Here is a 24,187-nt window from a genome sequence, read left to right as displayed (position 1 = left end):
AAATTCCCGACCCTGCTGAGAATCGAACCCGGGACCCCTGTGACCAAAGGCCAGCACGCTAACCACTTAGCCATGGAGCCAGACAAAAATGGCCAACTGGACACCAATGGGATCCGAACCCACAACCTCCCGATTTCGCGTCGGTTGCTCTACCACTTGAGCTATGATGGCCTAGGCTCCAACTCGAATTTTCAGTATCTCGAAGTAACTTAAATTTCCCGGCGGTTTGTCCAGTTCTTCACATTTTTCTTCATTCTTCTCTATTACTCGAAATTCGGTTACACGAATTTCTCGATTTCTCGAAGCAAACATCTCCTCCCTTGAAGCCAAAAATACTCTGTAACTTGAATTTTCTGCAACATCTTAACTGTACAATACAACATTTGTTGTTTGTGAGGAACAATTAACAAGTAAAGAAAGGGTCGCAGTGATGATGGGAGTTAATATGACGGGAAGCGAATTACTAAAACTTCTAGTGATTGGAAAATCGGCAAAGCCTTGCTGTTTCTCGGATGTGAATATTAATTACCGGTCACGTACGAAAGAAACCCACAAAGTCGCGGATGACAAGTTCCATTTACGAATCTCGGCTGCGTAGTTTTGACGAGAAGTTTCAATGTGAAGGGAGGAAAGTTTAACAGTAACAAACAGAAGAGACTAGCGGATTATTTCCAAAGGTGTTAACGGGGGTTTGTTTCTTGTTTCACTATTGTATGTAGTGTACCTGTTTTATAAACAGTTACTGTAATAAGGATAATTAAAGTCATGCCGTAAAACAGAGTTTTTTTGTATATTTTTAAATACTGTTGTAAATAATGTATTCAGTATAAGCCTGTAGATAGATATGATTCAATTAAGTGTTATACATGCTCTCAAACTATATTATTTATATCTCGAGATGTCGATAACTCGAAATAAAATGTGTCTATTATAGCGTCAATCATAAGGCCAATGACTTCCCATTTTGTAATTTAATGCTTCTTTCCGAGATCCTCAAGGCATGGTTCATATATGGCATTTTTACTCCTCACAATCAATCAATCAATCAATCAATCAATCAATCAATCAATCAATCAATCAATCAATCAATCAATCAATCAATCAATCAATCAATCAATCAATCAATCAATCAATCAATCAATCAATCAATCAATCAATCAATCAATCAATCAATCAATCAATCAATCAATCAATCAATCAATCAATCAATCAATCAATCAATCAATCAATCAATCAATCAATCAATCAATCAATCAATCAATCAATCAATCAATCAATCAATCAATCAATCAATCAATCAATCAATCAATCAATCAATCAATCAATCAATCAATCAATCAATCAATCAATCAATCAATCAATCAATCAATCAATCAATCAATCAATCAATCAATCAATCAATCAATCAATCAATCAATCAATCAATCAATCAATCAATCAATCAATCAATCAATCAATCAATCAATCAATCAATCAATCAATCAATCAATCAATCAATCAATCAATCAATCAATCAATCAATCAATCAATCAATCAATCAATCAATCAATCAATCAATCAATCAATCAATCAATCAATCAATCAATACTGATCTGCATTTAGGGCAGTCGCCCAGGTGGCAGATTCCCTATCTCTTGTTTTTCTAGCCTTTTCCTAAATCATTTCAAAGAAATTGGAAATTTATTGAACGTTTCCCTTGGTAAGTTATTCCAATCCCTAACTCCCCTTCCTATAAATGAATATTTGCCCCAGTTTGTCCTCTTGAATTCCAACTTTATCTTCATATTGTGATCTTTCCTACTTTTATAAACGCCACTCAAACTTATTCGTCTACTAATGTCATTCCACGCCATCTCTCCGCTGACAGCTCGGAACATACCACTTAATCGAGCAGCTCTTCTTCTTTCTCTCAGTTCTTCCCAACCCAAACTTTGCAACATTTTTGCAACGCTACTCTTTTGTCGGAAATCACCCAGAACAAATCGAGCTGCTTTTCTTTCGATTTTTTTTCCAATTCTTGAATCAGGTAATCCTGGTGAGTGTCCCATACACTGGAACCATACTCTAGTTGGGGTCTTACCAGAGACTTATATGCCCTCTCTTTTACATCCTTACTACAACCCCTAAACACCCTCATAACCATGTGCAGAGATCTGTATCCTTTATTTACAATCCCATTTATGTGATTACTCCAATTACTCACAAACTAATCGAGGCTGCTGTTCATTTTCCTCGAATCATAGAGTGATCAATAACAATACCCGTACCATTCTCCCGGTTGATGACAACAATATCAGCTTGTTTTGGCGATCTATTTGTGCAAAGGTATCCTATTTGTTCATGGATCTCCAAGTGTTGTAAGGGATTGGAATAATGTATCACGGGAAATGTTCGATTTTCTTTGCAAACATTTAAGAAAAAGCTAGAGAAACAACTGATAGGGAATCTACCATCTGGGCAACATTGACGACTGATGATAAATGGATGTTCAATAAAATGTTGACAGTTGCTAAAAAATTGTACAAATGGAAAATTTTTAAATGCATAACTAATACGATGTGAAAATTTCATTTTCAAGATATCTCTTATCAAGTGAAACACTAATTAAATGAACACCAAATCAACAACGGATAGACTGCACATGGTTGACAGAAGGATTATCAGAACAATCATTAATTAAAACACCACGTAGATGGCCAGTGGAGATTTTTGCTTGATGCAGTAGAATACAGGAAAAGTGAGTCAATAAAATACACAATGAAAAAAAGGATAATTACTATTTTCTGTCATTTATCAAGAATACATTAAATTTAAAAAAATGTTCAAAGACGTCCAAGATGATTTACAAGAGTTGAATATTGCAATGCAACAAATTGCAAATAGAGAAGAGAAAATGATTCTGAAAAACAGACATATAAGACTTAGATTAAAACCTTTAACGAAAACAATATGTCATATCTGATGAAGAAAGGGGAGCCAGGTCTGAAAGAATGAAGAGGTTTTGGGAGAGGAGGAAGATGATGAAAGTTAAATTGCCAGTTAATACTTTGAAGACTTAGATATGTATGGCTTGATTTAAATCAGGGGTTTCCAAATAGCGGCCCGCGAAGCCATTTTTGCGGCCCGCGAGAGCACTGTAAGAAATAATGTGAAGAAAAGCCACAAACATATTTATTAGCTCGTTCAAAAACGTATTAATTTTTATACACCCTATAGACCCAAGTCAGAACTAATTATTCTTTAATACTAGTTCCTCTTTTCAAGTATTCACTTGTTCTTCTAGTAATAATATTATTATTTTTGCGTCCCACTGGTTTTCGGTGACGCCGAGGTGTCGAAATTTTGTCCCACTGGAGCTCTTTTACGTGCCAGTAAATCTACTGATACGAGGCAGACGTATTTGAGCACCTTCAAATACCACCGGACTGAGCCAGAATCGAACCTGCCAAGCTGGGGTCAGAAGGCCAGCGCCTCAACCGTCTGAACCACTCAGCCTGGCTCCAAATTTCACTCTTTTATGCAATTTTAAAATAATGTTTTAACCAATTAAAATGATCAAACCCTCATTTCAATTGAACTATTCATATTATTTCATAATGGTGCTACTGTACCATTTGCAGAATTTTACGAAAATTGGCCTATTCAAGTGCGGCCCGCGAACATGACTAAGGTTTCCAAACTGACCCTCGAGCCCGTACATTGGAAACCCCTGTTAAATATTCCAATGTGGGCGATAAATAAATAAATAAATAAATAAATAAATAAATAAATAAATAAATAAATAAATAAATAAATAAATAAATAAATAAATAAATAAATAAATAAATAAATAGTATGATAACCATTTTACGTACTCTGACTCTTCACGATCATTACGTTAAACAAACTGATTGTATTAAATATTTAGGTTTTTTATAACCTCCAGACTAGACTGGGCCCTTATCATCTGCAATTTATTAAGAGCAAATTAGTACCTACTATAGAAGTATTGAACAGAATAAGTGGAATAATTCCTGATTCTAACTTAAAGTGTGCTTACTATGCTTTAATTCATGGAGTTGCTGCACCTAAGTTTAAATAGCAGAACTTCAAATTCTTTAAAATTAAGCACTCAGAGCCCTTTACAGTTTCCCATTCTTAATGTCCAGACAAATAATATACTCTGAAGAGCTCTTCTTATATGCATATTTTTCTAGTTTTTGCAGCATATTTGCATGCTTATATTGGTGATTTATACAGCATATAAATCTTCGTCTACTGATAGGTGACAACGCGCACAGACCGGACGTTAGTAAGCGTGATATTCCTGATCGCTGCATCTCGACGTGACTTGGATGTATGATCTTTCCAGAAGGGTCTCTGAACTGTGAAGATCACTTCTCTCCCCTCTGTTTCTCGATGAATCGTTAGCAGCCAGCACTTGTATGGATGTAAACAAGATCCCAGTCAGCCTGCTTTTGTTTCACTAGATGCATGCGCACTTCCGGTGGTGGCCGTCCGCACGTGGACAGCACGTGTGTCTGTATTTTACACTACCACAGTCAAAAGGCACGAGCCCGAGGCGGTCGGAGTTCTAAAAAACAGGGGTCGCCAAACCCCACAAAAGAGTGGTAAAAAGGATTGGATAAAAGAACGTCAAGCAAGGTTCGCACAATGGAACACTCAACTACGATTCATCTCGACAATCACTCGAATGCGATTCAATCACGGAAGTTTTTAGATGTCACCTTAATTGCATCAACGTAGTGGACACACCATACCGTTCATGTGATGGCCAGTTGATTCAGGACCTAAATCATCTCTTTTTTTTTTGCATGTGCTTATTACCACTAACAACAAAATGTGTTGATTACATCTTTGATTTACGCTGCGCAACAGTTACCAACCTGCGTAAGTACACTACTGGCGACTACAGACAAAAATGTGCATACTATTATCAGGAACTATGTAACAGAAACTTGCCTACATATTTGACTGATTTTATATGGATATTTATGTGATTTTAATGTGAAGATGTGCAACATATATGCCTTTATATACATTCCAAACTGTGATAATTCATTGTAATGAATCGCAAAGTTCAAAACAGCATGTTGTAATATCCAGATGGCTGTTTGCTTTGACACTAATCTAAAGACAAATCTATTTAAAAAATACAAAAAAAGACATGACCTTATAGCCCCTTGAAGGACTCAAAGATAAAGGCTTCCACCATCGCTATTACAGATGGGCAAAGTTGTTCCTTTTGTGGAAATGTTCCGGTTGTTCCTGTTCCGGAAAATACTACGTCCTAAATAACAGTTCACTGTAAGTACCTACGTGTTAATGTAAGGAAATATCTTCATGGGGGTAATCACGTAAACGGGACTGTATATAAAGAGTACAAATCTCTGCACATGGTTATGAGTTATGAGTATACCTCGGATTTGTAGGTGGTAATAGGTTAGAATGCAAAGCAATTTGGTTTGTAGTAAGTGTCATGCAACCCGTTGTACCACGATGTAGGAAGAGTAGCATAAATTCAAGGAGTTCTATAGGCTATACCCCTAATATCTATGCAAATCTCATTGCATAGCCGCTGTACAGTGTAGGGTACAATTGTTACTGGCATAAGTTTGCATTCTAACCTATTAGTACCTAAAAATCCGGACCCTATTTCGGGTTGTAGTAAGGATGTAAAGGAGAGAGCATGTAACTCTTGGTAAAAGCCCGATTAGAGTATGGTTCCACTGTACTGGACCCTCAGAAGGATTACTTTATTCGAGAACTAGGCGGGTCAGAGAAATTATGCTGTTGTCAAGGCTATGTAGCTACTGGCGAAGAAATGTCTAACTGAACACATAATTTCGGAGTGCGAGGCAGTTTATTCTCTCCCACGCTTCTGATGTTACCTCCAACAATGTATCAAAAAGAATTATACTACAAATATTAGGAAAGACTGCTGATTTCCCGCCAGGGAGAGGGTGTTGCCCTCTGTGTGGCCCGCCTCACCCCTTCAGGGTGAGAAATTGAAAGCATTAAAAAACTGCTGATTTCAGCGGTATAATTTTTATTTTCCACGTAAACCAATTAAAATAATTGTTGAGAATAAAAACCTGAACAAGTAAATTTAAATACTTCTTTTTTTGCTAGTTGCTTTACGTCGCACCGACACAGATAGATCTTATGGCGACGATGGGACAGGAAAGGGCTAGGAGTGGGAAGGAAGCGGCCGTGGCCTTAATTAAGGTACAGCTCCAGCATTTGCTTGGTGTGAAAATGGGAAACCACGGAAAACCATTTTCAGGTCTGCCGACACTGGGGTTCGAACCTACTATCTCCCGAATACTGGATACTGGCCGCACTTAAGCGACTGCAGCTATCGAACTCGGTTAATTTAAATACCAAAGTACCTACAAGTAGCGGTATTGCAATTATCAGTAAGCAGCCTCTTTTTTGTTCCTTCAGCCAATAAAATGTTGTCTGCGGGAAAAATGTAGAAAATCGTCCAACTTAATTTAAAAAAATTGAAACATGTGTCCATGGGTCTTTTATTTTTCCTGGAAAGTGGCCATATAAATGTCACTAATTGAGGTCGTTCCAGTCGCGTGGTTTCCCATTTTCACACCAGGCAAATGCTGGGGCTGTACCTGAATAAAGTCCATGGCCGCTTCCTTCCCACACCTAGCCCTTTCCTGTCCCATCGTCGCCATAAGACCTATCTGAGTCGGTGCGACGTAAAGCAACTTGTAAAAATAAAAAAATATAATTAAGAGACGGAAGGGGTTTGGCCTATTAGTTAATCGTATTTGTTATTTTCTTTTATTCTTTCCATCTTCAGCTTTATTCTCTTCTTCTATCCTATGACCGTGCTGTTTACGCCAAGTTACGCAATTTAGTTTTCAAATCCAAAGGAATTAAATTAATGAACTTATGGAACGAACACACACGCACGCACAATAAATGCACATTCCGGTTATAGTACACAAAACACGCTGACCGTCACAATATTAAGAAATAATCTCGCTCCTAGCACCAAATAATTTACTACTATTTAGAACTCAACCGTCAATCGTAGACCTGCTAGCTGCGCTGACTGCTGAGAGTTATAAACAGGTTCGAAACTTCAGTATTTAAATTTAGATGAGGAGGATGTCTTTATTATCGCATCTTCCCTGACTACTGGGTTCTCAGAACCGGCTGATTACTTCAGAAGCCTTGTTGATTGTTGTGAGTGGCAGCAAGGGATGGTTATTACTGGAACAGGTTGGGAAACCCACATTCTTTCACAAATAACTACTGAAATCCTATTTACGAAAGGCGCTCTTCACTACGACGGCCTAAGTTTGTTATAACCCTCTGTAATACAAACAATACTGTGTTGTGTGCTGTTGCTTTATCAATATGTAAAACCATTCTTCAACTACTGAATTAAGAAACAGTCATGGGTCCCACAGAAGTCATGCCCCCCGCCCCGTGGGTTCTGCGTGGTCCTTATCACCGCCACAGGGTAAAGCATTCTTATATTCAGAACTTCATTATTAGAGAAGCTTTGCTCGTAAACAGACGAGATTTTCTTCTGAAGACTTAGAGCAAATTTTCTCGGCAAAACGTAAAGGATTTCATCCTGATTTCTTGACACGACAGAAGCTCAAATGCTTCTTATCATGTCTTCATTAGCAATACTATTTTCTTAACATGGAATGACCTATAGTAGAGTAAAATCTCGTCCTAAGAGTAAATGCATTGTAAGAATAAACTGTGCGGCCAGTGGCCATCTTAGAGCACACTCTTGGTACGAAGTTACCACTTTAAGTACGGTCACGAACCGAACCATTCAATCTAAGCATTTCTACTCTTCTTCTACCACGCACAGCTAAGAAGGTAGGCTTGAATTCAGTGATGTATTTGGTAGGCATCTGCTGTTGTTGATATGGAAGATGAGTCAGCTGTTACGCTGGTGTAGAGTGCAGCTGTGAGGAGTTCGATATATCGATCGATCATATTGTATTACGTAATCAAGTCACGTGCAGTCGAGTGCACAATGCACCCCTCAGGGAGCCTTTAGAATGATGACTGTGCCTTGCAGTTGAAAAGGGTAAAAAATGAACTCGCACACACAAGGTTCATTTATCTTCGGTCCTAGAGCCGGGTGTTCGACATCTGAACAGAGATATGCTCGGTTAAGGACAGAATTACTATGCCCTTCCTCCTACCCTCATATCAAAGCTCTATAGCCAACCTCCAAGTCGCAGTTGTTTAGTGACTGGACTTCTGCACCCAATCTTGTGTAATGGAACCATACTCAAGTCGATGAATAAATTCATGGAATGACCTATAGTAGAGTAAAATCTCATGCTAAGAGTAAATGCATTGTAACAATAAATCGTGCGGCCAGTGGCCATCTTAGAGCACACTCTTTATGCGAAGTTACCACTTTAAGTACGGTCACGAACCGAAAATCGTCCTTGATGATAGACAACCTCCTACGTGACAAATATCTAATTCTACAGGAGGATGAACATAGCCAAGTAATCATAGTACATCTGCTTAGGGGATATTAACAATTAATATATAATAAAACATGCCTTTAGCGGAACTTTTTTGAAGCGGAAAACTGTCCATATAGGAAAATTTCCCCGGTCTCGTGAATTATGGTTTAATTTTCATGTTTGTTTACCTACATTTAGCAGAACCTGTCTGAAGCGGAAACGAAAAGACATTTTACAATTATAGCTGAAAAAAAGTCAGTTTCTTCCCTAACCCTTTTTAGTGCATGTGTATTCTAAATAGATCTAATATAGCCGAGATACTGATTGCTACAACAAACTCTTCAAGAGTGTGATTTTGGTAATGTCAGTGGAGAAGATTAGGTTGTCGTTGATCTAGAAGTTGCTTAGAAAACATCGAAGAGTTCGTCACCCATCACCTTCAAGAAAAGGAACAGAAATTGATAGCGATGAAGACGAGAACGAAGACGACGAAGAAGATACGTAACGTGAAGTCCTACCGACATGCACTATCAGTCGTAAAAAACATTCAGTGTATTTCAGTAGCGGCGCTAAGAAGCTCGGGGCCTCCCCGCAATCATTGAAAATGGGTCCCTCGTTTTCTGATAAGGAAAGTTAAAGTTTATTTCGTAGTATAGGATTGTATATTATTACAATGAACAACGACGTCGCAACGATAATAATAATAATAATAATAATAATAATAATAATAATAATAATAATAATAATAATAATAATAATAATTGTTACGGGGTTACCCGTGGAACAGCAGAGGTGAAAGAAGGTGCGGGCTGGAATGGGTCTAACTACAAAACCGAGAAATGAATTAAAATTTCATTACAGGTTATATTTTCAAAACAGCCAAACTTAACAGATTTGATATAGAATTTCCAACTTTAACCAATAACAAGTAAAAAGGTACCAGTAACAAAATTTAAGTCTAGGAACGACAAAATTTGGTGGTATAACAGAACTTAGGTTTCAAGCCTTCACTTTACATTTCCTGAGCTCTCAGCTCCCAAACACATATTTCCCAAAGGGCAGAAAACCCCTAATAACATGGAGCACTTACTCCCACCTTCACATCTCAAGCCTCTCTGAGGCACTTTTACCACAAATAAAAGAGCTAACCCGCTCTCAATTTTCTGAGCCTAACAAAGGCAACAACCAACATTACTCTCAACTGCCCTCAAGGCACATCTACAAAGAAACAGGGGTATCTTGTACCCAACCTACTGGGCCTTCGTTGAAAAAGAATAGGATAAGTAAATGGCCCAAAATAAAAAGCAGAATGGAGGCGTGTACTTGCACTCCTACATGAACACTGGTTAAAACCTAAGGGGCACTAGGCCGATTAAACAGGGGCTATTCCCACACTAGGGAGGTGACTCGTATAAGTAAATTTCAATACATTAAGAGTAGAAAATCGGTTATGAAAACGTAGTCACCTCAAATCAAAAATGAAGGGGAGCTCGAGAGGGAAAAGCACTCTCTATCTCCGATTTACAGTTAAAGTAATAAGAGAATTTTACATAAGCCGGCACTAAGTTACATTTTTAGACAGGTAGGTTACATTGAAAAGGTTTCGGACCTTCCCCAAGGGTTAAACTGCTGAGCTAGCAAGAAATAAAGATGTTAAACGGCCATTACCTTTGTTGAAGAGCTGCTGCCCGAAGGAAGAGGCGCTACCCGCCCCCTGCTACACTTCCATACACTAAGCTAGATGTTGTTGAAGTGGCGACGAGCCGTGAAAATCAGAAGTTTTTTAACCCTCGGGGAAAGTTCGACACCTTTCATGAATAATTAAGACACACCCACTCAACTTTATTGGGTAGCTTAGAGTTACACATCAACATCGAAGAAGAAAGACAAGATAGGTTGGAAATTAATTGCAGAAATTACTGATTGGCTAAGTTCAAAACTGGCGGAAAGAAAATCTTAATATTGCCAACCCACAAATGAAAGAACGAAATTTAGTTATAGGAAAACTTATGAGTATAAAATATCTTCAAGAAAAGTTCCTTCACTTCGCACCAGGGTGCATGATCATAGTTTTTGGTAGAGACATCTGTGAGAGAATGTCCACACTTCTCGATAATTAGTAAACAAAAGCAGTTCGAAATTAACACAGTGACATCTATTCTCTTAGATCAGTATGCCTTTCCTTAGAGAGTAGTGGTGAACTGGGTGAAACTAGCTAGTAGTGGAGTGTATGCGCAGAATGAATCGGAAAAATGCATCGCCTACGGTTTAAAAATAGTTGATATAACACCGGAGCTTTTAGCCTTACTGTGCTCTCATATGTATTCACTATTGTTTGTATCTGTTGATGTTGTTATGCAGATTAAGAGGGATGAACTACGACAGATAACTTACTAGCATCCATTTTCCGAGGAAGAGAAATTTCCATTCGCGGCTATGATCTTTTGGAAATCGAAGTCAAGACCAGTGTTCTGAACTTCTGCTTTGACCAGCAAAAACTGCTTATGAACAGATCAGGAATGGAAACCTCCTTCAGCGGTAAGACGACGGTGACTAACCGCTTCACAAACGGAGATCACTCGAAGTAGCAACAACAATAACATTAATAATAACAAAAATTACAATATAATATTTAACTACTAATGAAATCCGTAAAAGACACTTCATTCCAGTACAGTAACGGATGATGGTAACTGTTGTAACCAAGGTTGAATTTTACAAAACACAACTTTTATTGCTTCACTTTATGATATTTACACAAATAACTGAAATTTATTTTGAAGCAAAAAAGGAATATTGAATCTTGAGAAAAGTCTGTCTTTATACAATATGTACAGGTTTACAGTCTTTATATACACTTCTATCTTGAAAAGATAGTCTTTGTGAATTGACACGTCGATAGTCGAGAACTATCTGGCACACTAACATAAATGTCTTTGAGAGTCCTTGTTTGTTGAAGTGCCTGAATTCCTAAAAAGCAAGTTCAATTGATTGAAGAAATTCCACCTAGCGAAACTAAGGGAGCTTGCATAGATTAGGGAATGAAAATGGCTTGTAAAAGAATTACGGAACATGGGCAGCGGAAACAGGTAAGGGAGCGGTGACCAGAGGTGAAACCTCGTACTGCCAGAAATTCAGTCCACCTGGTCGAAGCACATTTTCAAGAGGAGTAGCCTCCGTGCTCGACGTAGGGTGTATTCTGGAGCTGGACACCGGGGCAAGTGGGCAAGTGAGCAGGCAGGGAGCTCCTATTTATAGTACACTCGATGGTCAGGCACGCGCACTGAGGGCTGCGCGTCGAAGCTAGCAGAATGATACACAGGCGCGCGTGCAGCTGGCTGACGGAGCGAGAAAGGGAGCGCCGGACATACAACACCCTCCCCTCCTAAATACGCCGGTACGGCGTGAAACGGCGGCGGCGCTGGCGGCGACTGCGATGCTGGGGCGGAGCTGCTGATGTTTCTGTTGTATTGTCCGGAGCTGGAACTGGGCGGAGTGGCGCTGTCTCGTCCTGAAAGGAACCCATTGTTATTAAATGATCTAAAGCGCGTTCAGCAATAGATTTATCAGGTTTAGCAATAGCATCAATAGCTGGACAGGGGCGGTAGCGCAGACGTATCTGATCTTGATGGCGGCAGATACGTTTCTCCGTAGTCTGTATCTCGTATAGACGATGACCCAAAGATCTGCAGATGACTCCAGGTATCCAGAGTGGGTTGGATTTGAATGTCCTGGTGTAGACCTTGGCGTTGAGGGAGAACTTCGTTGATGATGTCTTATGCTGGGCCGGAAGAGGCTGTAACAGAGAAAGTAAAGTTCTGTGAGGTCGTCCATGGAGCTTCTGTGCAGGAGTGATATTATCAGCGCCGGGTAGAGTTCTGTAGTTGTTTAAGAGTTGGAGCAAGGCTTGGTCTTTAGTTAAGCCTGAAGAGACAGCTTTCTTCATACTTCTTTTAAATGTTTGCACGAAGCGTTCAGCTTCACCATTAGATTGAGGGTGAAAAGGTGGTGCTAGGATATGACGAATGCCATTATGTGTACAAAAGTTCTGAAAAGCAGTAGCTGTAAATTGAGGTCCGTTGTCCGAAATGAGTACTTGCGGTAAACCTTCTGTAGTAAAGATTTTCTGGAGAGCACGAATGGTAGCTTCGGTTGTAGTAGTTGAATGCATATCCACGACATATGGAAAGTTTGACAGTGAATCGATGACTATTAACCACATGGAATTGAGGAAAGGACCTGCGAAATCGATGTGAACTCGTTCCCATGGAGTAGTAGCAGGAGGCCATGAAGCAAGATCAGAAGACGGGGCGTTCTGATTCGTTTGACATTGCTCACAATGACGTATTAGCTTTTCGATGGCGGCATCAATACCGGGCCAGTAACAGTGTTGACGGGCGAGTTGCTTTGTTCTGGAGATACCCCAATGGCTTTGGTGTAATAATTCGAGAACTTGTTTCTGGAGGCTAAGTGGGATAACCACTCGGAAGATGGTGCCTGCTTCTAGTAATACAACTCCGGCACGAGTCGTGAGACGATGCTGCATACGATGATAAGGTGCCAGGTGGGCAGGAAGTGTGCTCTGAAGAGGCCAACCGTTGCGGATGTAAGTACGTACTGTAGCAAGTGTACTGTCCTTATCCGTAGCTTTAGCTATGCAGGTAGCATCAATAGGAAAACTGGATACAGTATCTTCAAGTTCTATGTCCAACTGAAGACATTCAGATTCTTGAGAATCGAAGGTAGTATCAGGACCAACGGGTAAGCGGGAGAGGGCATCAGCATTACAATGCTGGGATGTGGCTCGATATACAATCTGATAGGAATAATCAGAAAGGAACATGGACCATCTTTGAAGCTTTCTGAGGGAATTCTCTGGGATCTTATTACCAGGATGGAATAAGTGTACGAGAGGCTTATGATCGGTAATGATCAGGAAATGGTTGCCATAGAGATATTCATTGAAACGGCGAATACCAAAGATGATGGCTAAAGCTTCTTTCTCTATCTGTGAGTATCGACGTTGATGGTCATTAAGTGTTTTCGAAGCGAAGGCGATGGGGCGTTCTTGTCCATGACGATCCTTCTGGGAGAGAACGGCACCGACACCGTAGTCTGAAGCGTCAGTAGCTAGCGTGATGATCTTGTCTGGCTGAAAATTAGTGAGTTGTATAGCTTGAATTAAGGCGTTGTTGATTGTTTTCCATGCCTGTTGGCATTGCGGAGTCCACTGAAACTTAACACCTTTTTTACGTAGAGCGTTTAATGGAGCTGCCACTGTAGCGAAGCGTGGAATGAACTTATTATAATAGTTCGCTTTGCCTATGAAGGACTGAAGCTGCTTGAGGTTCTGAGGTGCTGGCATGTTTACTATCGCTGAGACATTCTGTGTACTAGGACGAATTCCATTCTTATCAAGTATATGTCCTAGGTAGTGAACTTGAGGCTGAAAGAAGGTACATTTAGCGAGATTCGCTCGTAAGCCATTGTCTTTCAATTTCTGGAGAAGGAGGCGTAGATTGGTTAGATGTTCCTGATGATCTTTGCCAGTAACAATAATATCATCCAGGTAGTTAGCACAACCGGGAATGGAGGCGGTGAGTTGAGCCAAATAGCGCTGAAAAATAGCCGCTGAGGATGAAACACCGAATGGGAGCCGCTGGAGCTGTAGCAGTCCGAGAGGAGTGTTGAGTGTGAGAAATTTCTTAGATTCTTCGTCTAAAAGTAGCTGGAGATATGCTTCTTTAAGATCAACTCGAGAGAAGAATTGTCCACCAGAGAGACGACGGAATAAGTCTTCTGGACGTGGAATAGGAAAGATATCTGTGTCAAGTTGTGCGTTGACTGTAGATCGAAAATCGCCACAAAGTCGAACATTACCATCAGGTTTCTTGATTACCACGAGTGGAGTAGCCCATTGACTAGAAGTAACTGGGACAACAATTCCAGTTTGTATCCATCTTTCTAATTCTTTCGTGACCTGGTCTTGAAGTGCTAGGGGTACTGGGCGTGATTTGAGGAAGCGAGGCGTAGCTCCTGATTTCAGCTGTATGTGAGCTGTATAGTCTTTTGCCGTTCCGAGCTGAGAGTCGAAGACTTCAGGAAACTGCGCTAGGAGAGCGGTAACGTCAGAAGTAGGATGCAATGTAGATACGACGTTAATGTTGTCATGTATCTGGAAACCAAATAAGTTAAATAGATCCATGCCCATAATGTTTGATGCCGTGTAGTTGTTAACTACGAGAAGAGGAATGGCCTTCTGAATTCCTTTATAACTAGCCTGAAGCTTGATTTGACCTTTGATGTCAATTTTCTTCTTGTTAAATGTCACGAGCTGGATGTCAGCTGGAGAGCATGAAGGTGAACCTAAGTTGTGGTAGGTAGTCAGGTTAATAATAGAGACAGGGGATCCAGTGTCTAATTGAAATTCGACAGATCGATCAGAGAATGAGAGAGGAATGATGATTTTGTGAGAATCCTTTGTGGGAAGAATAAGATTGATCTGATCAACTTCCATGTCTTGGCGGGGCTGTATATGCTTCCGGCGTGCTGCAGTAGTCTTAGCAGGGCGGAGCGAACTTTGACAGACAGTCTTAATGTGTCCAAGTTTATTACATCGTTCACAAGTAGCTTTGAAAAAACGACAGTCACGACGTTCATGATGCTTGAAACAACCTCGGCAGGAAGGCAGGAGTTTCGAGGTGCTTTTAGAATTGGGCTTCCGTGTAGCATTACGAGAGGGAACCTGGCGAGAATGCTTGGTGGAGAGCGCCTTATCCGTACGGTTCACTGGAGCAGAGGACTTGCGGGCCTGAGGCGAGACTTGTGCAACTTCGTGTGGAGAAGCTATGGCTGCGGCAGTCTGGGTAGTAAGCTCATAAACCGTAGCAATACGCTGGACGTCTTCTAAAGAAGGGTTACTCTGCTTGACAGCGTCAAAACGTATTTTGTCTTCAGGAGTATGTAAAATTATCATGTCCCGAATGAGAGAATCAGTGTAGGATGAACCACAACCGTCCTTGGAGCAGATGAACTGGCAGGGTTTAGCTAGACCACGCAATTCAGTTATCCATTCAGTATGTGTCTGATGGGGTTGCTTTCTGCACTGAAAAAATTTATAGCGAGCAGCCACTATGTGAGGAGCTTTGGCATAGTGTTCCGTGAGACGGGCCAAGAGCTGCGTGAAGGGTACCTCAGATAAGTGTTCTTCTGGACTTAATTTACGTAGTAATTCACACGTAGCATTGCCAACCGAACTAAGAAATAGTGCGCGGCGGCGTTGATCATCTGTGACAGAATGGCAGATGAAATGCTGTTGTAAACGGGCTAAATAAACTGACCATTCTTCCTTAGCCGGATCAAAAGCAGAGAACGGAGGAATAGCTGATGGCTGTGTAGAGACAGAAATAGCTTGAATAGCCTGAAGTAATGCTGCCTGTTGTTGTTGCATAAACTGTTGTTGTTGCTGCTGTAAGGCTTGGAAGACCGTAGCGAGTTGGTCCGCAGTAGCCATTGCGAGATGCGTGCAAGAAAGAGGAAGGTAAGCTGTGTGTCAGAACTGGTTGGAGTGTCGTTGTTGTTTAGCACGTCGCCGGAGAGTTGACAACTGGGCCTGTTGAATTGTAGTGTCGTGTTTACCTCGTTACTATAGAGTTGGCGATTGGGGCTGAAGAATTGTAGGTTGTGGCTTTTTACCTCGTCGCCATAGAGTTGGCAACTGGGGTCGAAGAATTGTAGGTTGCTGCGTTTTTACCTCGTCGCCATAGAGTTGGCAACTAGGGTCGAAGAATTATAGAGTTGCTTGTTTACCTCGTCGCCATAGAGTTGTGTTGTAACCAAGGTTGAATTTTACAAAACACAACTTTTATTGCTTCACTTTATGATATTTACACAAATAACTGAAATTTATTTTGAAGCAAAAAAGGAATATTGAATCTTGAGAAAAGTCTGTCTTTATACAATATGTACAGGTTTACAGTCTTTATATACACTTCTATCTTGAAAAGATAGTCTTTGTGAATTGACACGTCGATAGTCGAGAACTATCTGGCACACTAACATAAATGTCTTTGAGAGTCCTTGTTTGTTGAAGTGCCTGAATTCCTAAAAAGCAAGTTCAATTGATTGAAGAAATTCCACCTAGCGAAACTAAGGGAGCTTGCATAGATTAGGGAATGAAAATGGCTTGTAAAAGAATTACGGAACATAGGCAGCGGAAACAGGTAAGGGAGCGGTGACCAGAGGTGAAACCTCGTACTGCCAGAAATTCAGTCCACCTGGTCGAAGCACATTTTCAAGAGGAGTAGCCTCCGTGCTCGACGTAGGGTGTATTCTGGAGCTGGACACCGGGGCAAGTGGGCAAGTGAGCATTTTTTTTTTTTTTTTTTATACGGGGGGCCCCCGTAGCCCGCTCCCCCGCCGTGACCATCGACTCAATCTACATGGCCTCCGACATGCTATTAATTTCTAAGTAGAAAAGAGATAGCTGGGTAGAGTGGGAAGTGATACAAGGAGTATCTGCCTGTTTCCATGTCAGACACGCTACCAGGCGAGATTGTATTAGGTATATGGTGTTGAAGTATGGTATTGAAGGGTCAGGGAAAAACCACATAGGCAGAAAGAAGAAAGAGCCTACATGTAAAACCTGACATCTTGTGATAGCACATGCAAGGATGTGGGCTGGAAAAAGACCAGAGGTTGTGTTAGTTAGGAACAGGTAACATGCACAATACATAAACCAATTCCTTGCCTTTCCATCACCTGGGGATCAGTCCGTCTGGGCACTGCTGTGACTAGCACGGTCCTTGCCGGCTGCGGAGCCATGCGTCGAGTACCACTAGGGCCTGTCGCACGACTCCACCTCCTTGGGGTACCTCGTACCCAGTCTCCGATCCCGGAGAATGAGGCCAAGCCCGCCGAGGCGGGGGCCTCCTGGAAGGGGGTGGGTCATGGCGCCGGGCCTCCTTCCTCTCTGCCCGCGCCATGGCCCGGTAGACAGGGCAACTGCGATGGGAGGCCGGGTGGCCCCCCGAGCAGTTGGCGCACACCGGCGCGTCTCTAAGTGTTGCGCAGGCCGTGTAGTAGTGATCACCACCACAGCGGTTGCACCTCACCTCGAGCCCACAGCTGACCTGACGGTGGCCCCACCTCAGACAGCGGAAACACTGCAAGAGCTGCTGAGGGGGACGTTTCACTCTCACCTGACTGCTGCTACCCGCTGAGGTCCTCTCCTGATTGGCTCCTCGGTTGACTGCTGTCCTGGGAGCAGTCCTGGGTTGCGGCTTGGCGGTCCTCTCCTGGTGAGCCAGCGTCGCCTTCTGCTTCCTGGTGCGGCGTCGTCTTCTTCTTCTTCCCGGGGGTTGCTTCTCGGCGGGGGAAGAGGCCTCGTCCTGGTGGCCCTCTTCCCGGCCTGGTGACCCCGGGGTAGTTGGTGGCTCCGCTGCGTCGCCATCTTCTTCTTTCCCCTGGCTGGCGGCGGCGTCGGTCGTTCCCGAGGTTTGCTTCTCGGCGGGGGAAGAGGCCTCGCCCTGGTGGCCCTCCTCCCGGCCTGGTAACCCCGGGGTAGCTGCCGGCTCCTCTGCGTCGCCATCTTCTTCTTTCTCCTGGCTGGCGGCGGCGGTGGCGTCGGTCGGTGCTAACACTCGACTGCGTTCCCTGTCCTGGGGGGCGCACATCGAGGTCTGCAACTCGACAGACGTGCAGGCAGGCTGGACCTGGGCAGCAGTATCAGTACGCCAGGGGGCGTCCTTCTCCACCGCTGTGCTGCTCTCCACCAACACGGGCGCGTTCCTGGTTTGCGCCCGGGTAACAGGCCCTTCCTGGTAGGCCTGCGTCTGCGACCACTTCGCCCTGGTTGTCGCCTTGTTGGTCTGCGTGTACTTCGTGGAGTACAGCTTTCCAACTGGAGTCGCGCCGTCGCGGCGCTCGGGAGCGCCGCCGTCGTCCTCGGTCGTTGGCTCCGTCTGCGAGGCTGCCTCCTGGTAGCCCGAGACGTCCAGGTGCTCCCTGAGTCCTGGTAGCCGGGCAACCTGGAACTGCTGGGACGCGCGCTCCTCGTAGACCCTGAAGCTGGCTGCGTCGTTAGGGCGGATGATGATCGCCCAGGAAGCAACCATAATGCCGATGATCGGCAGGAGTGGCTCTCCGATGAACTCCGCAGTCGCATTCAGGTGGTCGAAGACGCTCAGCGTCTCCTGGTAGTCGCTTTCCCCCGGCCGGTTGAACACCACCAGTCCCGGGCGTTCATAGCTGGGGACATCCGCCGTGTCGAGCGCGTCCAGCAGCTTCTCGACGGCTCCCTGGTAGTCGTAGTCGACCAGTCTCACTGGTAGGGTCGGCTTCTCCATCTTTGTCCTCCTGTAAAATAACCTGAAACAGAAGAAAGAGCGAGCACTGAGAAGTGCTACAGCTCAGACAATGCTCCTTCGAAAATGTACTAACAAGTACAGCTGCCTGACTAGTACTGGGAAAGTACAGAGCGCCTGGCAAGGAGAGAGAGAGCGAGCGGGAGGAACACGTCCTTCCACTACGGCTGTCGAACTTGGCGAGGTGGCTAAAGTAGCCAAGGCTTCAAACTACTAAGTGGGCAAGTGAGCAGGCAGGGAGCTCCTATTTATAGTACACTCGATGGTCAGGCACGCGCACTGAGGGCTGCGCGTCGAAGCTAGCAGAATGATACACAGGCGCGCGTGCAGCTGGCTGACGGAGCGAGAAAGGGAGCGCCGGACCTACAACAGTAACCAAAACACGTTGACCGACACAATATTGAGAAATATTCTCGTTCCTAGGACCAAATAATTTACTACTCAACCGTCCATCGTAGGCCTACTTAGCTACACTGACTGCCCAGTGTTATAAACAGGCTCGAAACTTCAGTATTTAGAGTTTAAAGAGGATCGCATATTCGTTGACTACTGGGTTGTCAAAACTGGCTAATTACTTCAAAAGCCTTGTTGATTGTTGTGAGTGGCAGCAAGGGATGGTTATTATTGCAGCATGTTGGGAAACCCACATTCTTCCAGAAATAAGTTCCGTACTCCTATTGACGAAAGAAGCTCGGCGTTACGACGGCCTAAGTTTGGAATAACCCTCTGTAATACACTGACTGACAGAGCAAATGCAACACCAAGAAGGAGTGGTCAGAACTTTATGCCAATTGCAGGGTAGACTGACGTCACTGAGGTATGCTCATGATGTGAAATGCGCCGCTGTGCTGCGCACGTAGCGAACGATAAATGGGACACGGCGTTGGCGAATGGCCCACTTCGTACCGTGATTTCTCAGCCGACAGTCATTGTAGAACGTGTTGTCGTGTGCCACAGGACACGTGTATAGCTAAGAATGCCAGGCCGCCGTCAACGGAGGCATTTCCAGCAGACAGACGACTTTACGAGGGGTATGGTGATCGGGCTGAGAAGGGCAGGTTGGTCGCTTCGTCAAATCGCAGCCGATACCCATAGGGATGTGTCCACGGTGCAGCGCCTGTGGCGAAGATGGTTGGCGCAGGGACATGTGGCACGTGCGAGGGGTCCAGGCGCAGCCCGAGTGACGTCAGCACGCGAGGATCGGCGTATCCGCCGCCAAGCGGTGGCAGCCCCGCACGCCACGTCAACCGCCATTCTTCAGCATGTGCAAGACACCCTGGCTGTTCCAATATCGACCAGAACAATTTCCCGTCGATTGGTTGAAGGAGGCCTGCACTCCCGGCGTCCGCTCAGAAGACTACCATTGGCTCCACAGCATAGACGTGCCCGCCTGGCATGGTGCCGGGCTAGAGCGACTTGGATGAGGGAATGGCGGAACGTCGTGTTCTCCGATGAGTCACGCTTCTGTTCTGTCAGTGATAGTCACCGCAGACGAGTGTGGCGTCGGCGTGGAGAAAGGTCAAACCCGGCAGTAACTGTGGAGCGCCCTACCGCTAGACAACGCGGCATCATGGTTTGGGGCGCTATTGCGTATGATTCCACGTCACCTCTAGTGCGTATTCAAGGCACGTTAAATGCCCACCGCTACGTGCAGCATGTGCTGCGGCCGGTGGCACTCCCGTACCTTCAGGGGCTGCCCAATGCTCTGTTTCAGCAGGATAATGCCCGCCCACACACTGCTCGCATCTCCCAACAGGCTCTACGAGGTGTACAGATGCTTCCGTGGCCAGCGTACTCTCCGGATCTCTCACCAATCGAACACGTGTGGGATCTCATTGGACGCCGTTTGCAAACTCTGCCCCAGCCTCGTACGGACGACCAACTGTGGCAAATGGTTGACAGAGAATGGATAACCATCCCTCAGGACACCATCCGCACTCTTATTGACTCTGTACCTCGACGTGTTTCTGCGTGCATCGCCGCTCGCGCTGGTGCTACATCCTACTGAGTCGATGCCGTGCGCATTGTGTAACCTGCATATCGGTTTGAAATAAACATCAATTATTCGTCCGTGCCGTCTCTGTTTTTTCCCCAACTTTCATCCCTTTCGAACTACTCCTTCTTGGTGTTGCATTTGCTCTGTCAGTCGGTGTACAAATAATACTGCGTTGTGTGCTGTAGCTTTATCAATACGTAAAATCACTCTTCAGCTACTGAATTAAGATACAGATGTGGGCCCCTCACAAGCCATGGACCCCCCCGCCTCGTGGGGTCAGCGGGGTCATTATCGCCGCCACTGGTGTATTTCCTTAAGGAAAAAATGACGCGGAATTTTTCGACATTATTATTATTTTTCTGGCTAATGGCTTTACGTCACATCGACACAGATAGGTCTTACGGTGACGATGGGATAGGAAAAGTCTAGGAATTGGAAGGAAGCGGCCGTGGCCTTAATTGCCTAGTGTGAAAATGGGAAACCACGAAAAACCATCTTCAGGGCTGCCGACAGTGGGATTCGAACCCACTATCTCCCGCATGCAAGCTCACAGTCAAGCGCCCGTAACCGCACGGCCAACTCGCCCGGTCGACATTATTTCCTGTGCCTGTATTTATGCTACCAGGGATAGTTGTGTCCAGTGTACAATTCTGGATAAATGGAAGAACTAAATGACAGTACGGTATAGTATTACTATTAGTGCTCATGAATTAGTGTATAAATGTGTGATTAGTGTCATTATCGTCCGGCTCCATGGCTAAATGGATAGCGTGCTGGCCTCTGGTTACAGGGGTCCCGGGTTCGATTCCCGGCGGGGTCGAGAATGTTAACCATCATAGGTTAATTTCGCTGGTACGGGAGCTGAGTGTATGTGTTGTCTTCATCATCATTCCATCCTCATCACGACCCGCAGGTCGCCTACGGGTGTCAAATCGAAAGACCTACACCCGGCGAGCCGAATATGTCCTCGGACACTCCCGGCACTAAAAGCCATACGCCATTTCATTTCAGTGTCATTATTGTAACTACTACCGCACAAAATCATATAAATGCACTACTGGATTATCTAACGGAGGTGTGAACTTATACTTTTTATGTTTTTTTAAAACCACCTTCATAAACCGGAATCCTGTATAAAGCGGACATTTGTTTCGGCCACTTGGCTTTCCGATGAGGAAAGGTTTAACTGAATGATGATTTCGCTTCCGAATTGTGGTTATTATTTGCGCGATATTTTCTTGTTCTTCTTCTCCTCGACACTAAGGTTAATGGGTAACATGTCTGTCTTCCAAGCGTTTTCTGTCTTGTGTCAACAGCTTCATGTGGCAGTAGGTTTGCCAGCCTTTAATGTTGTCTATAAATACCACTCTAGGTCTTCCTTTGGTCCTTCTACCTTCCATTTTCCTTTCAAACAGGATGGTGCACCAGTCAGAATGACGAAGCAAGTGGCAAACGAAGCTATTTCTTCTTTTGTTCTGTCGGGAACGTTGTTGTTTATGAATCTATCAGCCCAAGGTATCCAGCACCACATCTCAAAGGCCTTGCGCTTGACGGAATTTTAACCACTAAGCCTAAGACGAAACGCTCGTTTTATAGAGCAAATACCTGAAAAGCCTTACACAGTTTATATTTGATTCTCTATTGATGTGAAAATCATATCGGGAACTTTCCATTATTTTAACACTCGTATACATTCGACACTGATACTTGCCGTTTTCGTTTATATTTGCATGCCACTTCCTCTCATATTCTGAAGGTAGAAATGTGGATTAAGCCCAGTTTACGGCCGGATGCCCTTCCTGACGCCAGCTCTATGGGGATGAACGTATTCACTATCGCGTGTTTCTATGGCGTGGTACGTTGTATGTAAATGAAGATGTGTTAAGATGACCACACAAAGCCAATATCCTAGCCAGACGGTTTTCCTAAACGCAATTAAAACCTCGGTCCTGCCGGGAATCGAACGCGGGGCCGTATGAACGGAAAGCAACTACGCTGGCCATTCAGCCAAGTAGCTCAATGAAATAATAATAATAATAATAATAATAATAATAATAATAATAATAATAATAATAATAATAATAATAATAATAATAATAATAATCTGGAAGTACTAGAAAGAATCACGAGAAAATGAAAACAACAGAACAATGGAATTTAAAAGTAATAAGAAGCTATACCTCCTTCGCTCAGGTTGCAGCGCGCCGTCTTCTCACCTCTGGGTTCCGTGGTTCAAATCCCGGTCACTCCATGTGAGATTTGTGCTGGACAGGTTTTTCTCAGGGTAGGCCGGTTTTCCCTGTCATATTTCATTCCAGCGACACTCTCCACTAACATTTCATTTCATCTGTCAGTCATTAATGATTGTCCCAGAGCAGTGCGACAGGCTTCGGCAGCCGGCACAGTTCTTACCCTGGCCGCTAGATGGGGTCTTCATTCATCCTGTTCCGTGACCCGGTCACATGACTGGAAACAGGCTGTCAATTTTCATTTTCAAGGAAATATACCAGAATATACAAAAGAGAACAGAAACAATAAGAACAAGGAGATATCTATTGTTTGGACATTTCTACAGAATGGATGATAACAGATTGGCAAAACAGATATTCAAGTAACTTTTGGAGAAACCGTCAACAACAAACTGGATACAAGAGGTCAAGAAAGATTTAGAAAGAAATAAAATAAGAGAGGAGAAGAAATTGTAGAAAGAGAGATTTCAAAAAATAAAATGTTAATAATGGGAGGGTTTCAAGGAAGAATGATAAAACCCCAGTCCACAGTGGTCTGAGGAGAAAAGAATAAAGCATAGTGCAATAATAATAATAATAATTGTTACCGAGTTTTTGTGGTAGTTAAGCATGAAAGAAGGTGCTGGGTGGTGAATAGGTCTCAAGCTACTAAAGAGAAATTAAATTTTAAAATTTAACAAGGTTATATTTTCTTTTCAAAATTAGGTAACAACAAATAGAACAGGTACTTAGTAGCCGAAATACAACTTGAAATGTACAATTACAGGGATTAAAGAATTTGGGCTTCGAGCCCTGAAAACACAATTCTTGAGCAACTAGCTCAACCTTACGATATACCAATTTTAACAAAAGGGGCAGAAGACCCCACTCAAACCCTGGAGCCCTAGCTCCAAATTACACAGCAAAGCCTCCTCGAGGCATACAACTCTCAGTTTTAGAAAAGAGCCACTCGCTCTTAAAGTTAAGCCTCTCCCAGGCCACACCAAACTCAACTTTCAAGTTGTCCTCAAAGGACATATACACAGGGGTAAAATACCCAACCTACTGAGGTCTATTAGGTGAGAAAAGATTAATACATGACCTCTAAAATACAACTTGAGAGGAGGC

The sequence above is a fragment of the Anabrus simplex genome, chromosome 13 (genome assembly GCF_040414725.1).
Source record: "Anabrus simplex isolate iqAnaSimp1 chromosome 13, ASM4041472v1, whole genome shotgun sequence".
NCBI classification, from domain to species: Eukaryota; Metazoa; Arthropoda; class Insecta; order Orthoptera; family Tettigoniidae; genus Anabrus; species Anabrus simplex.
Note: the sequence above shows the minus strand (reverse complement) of the source record.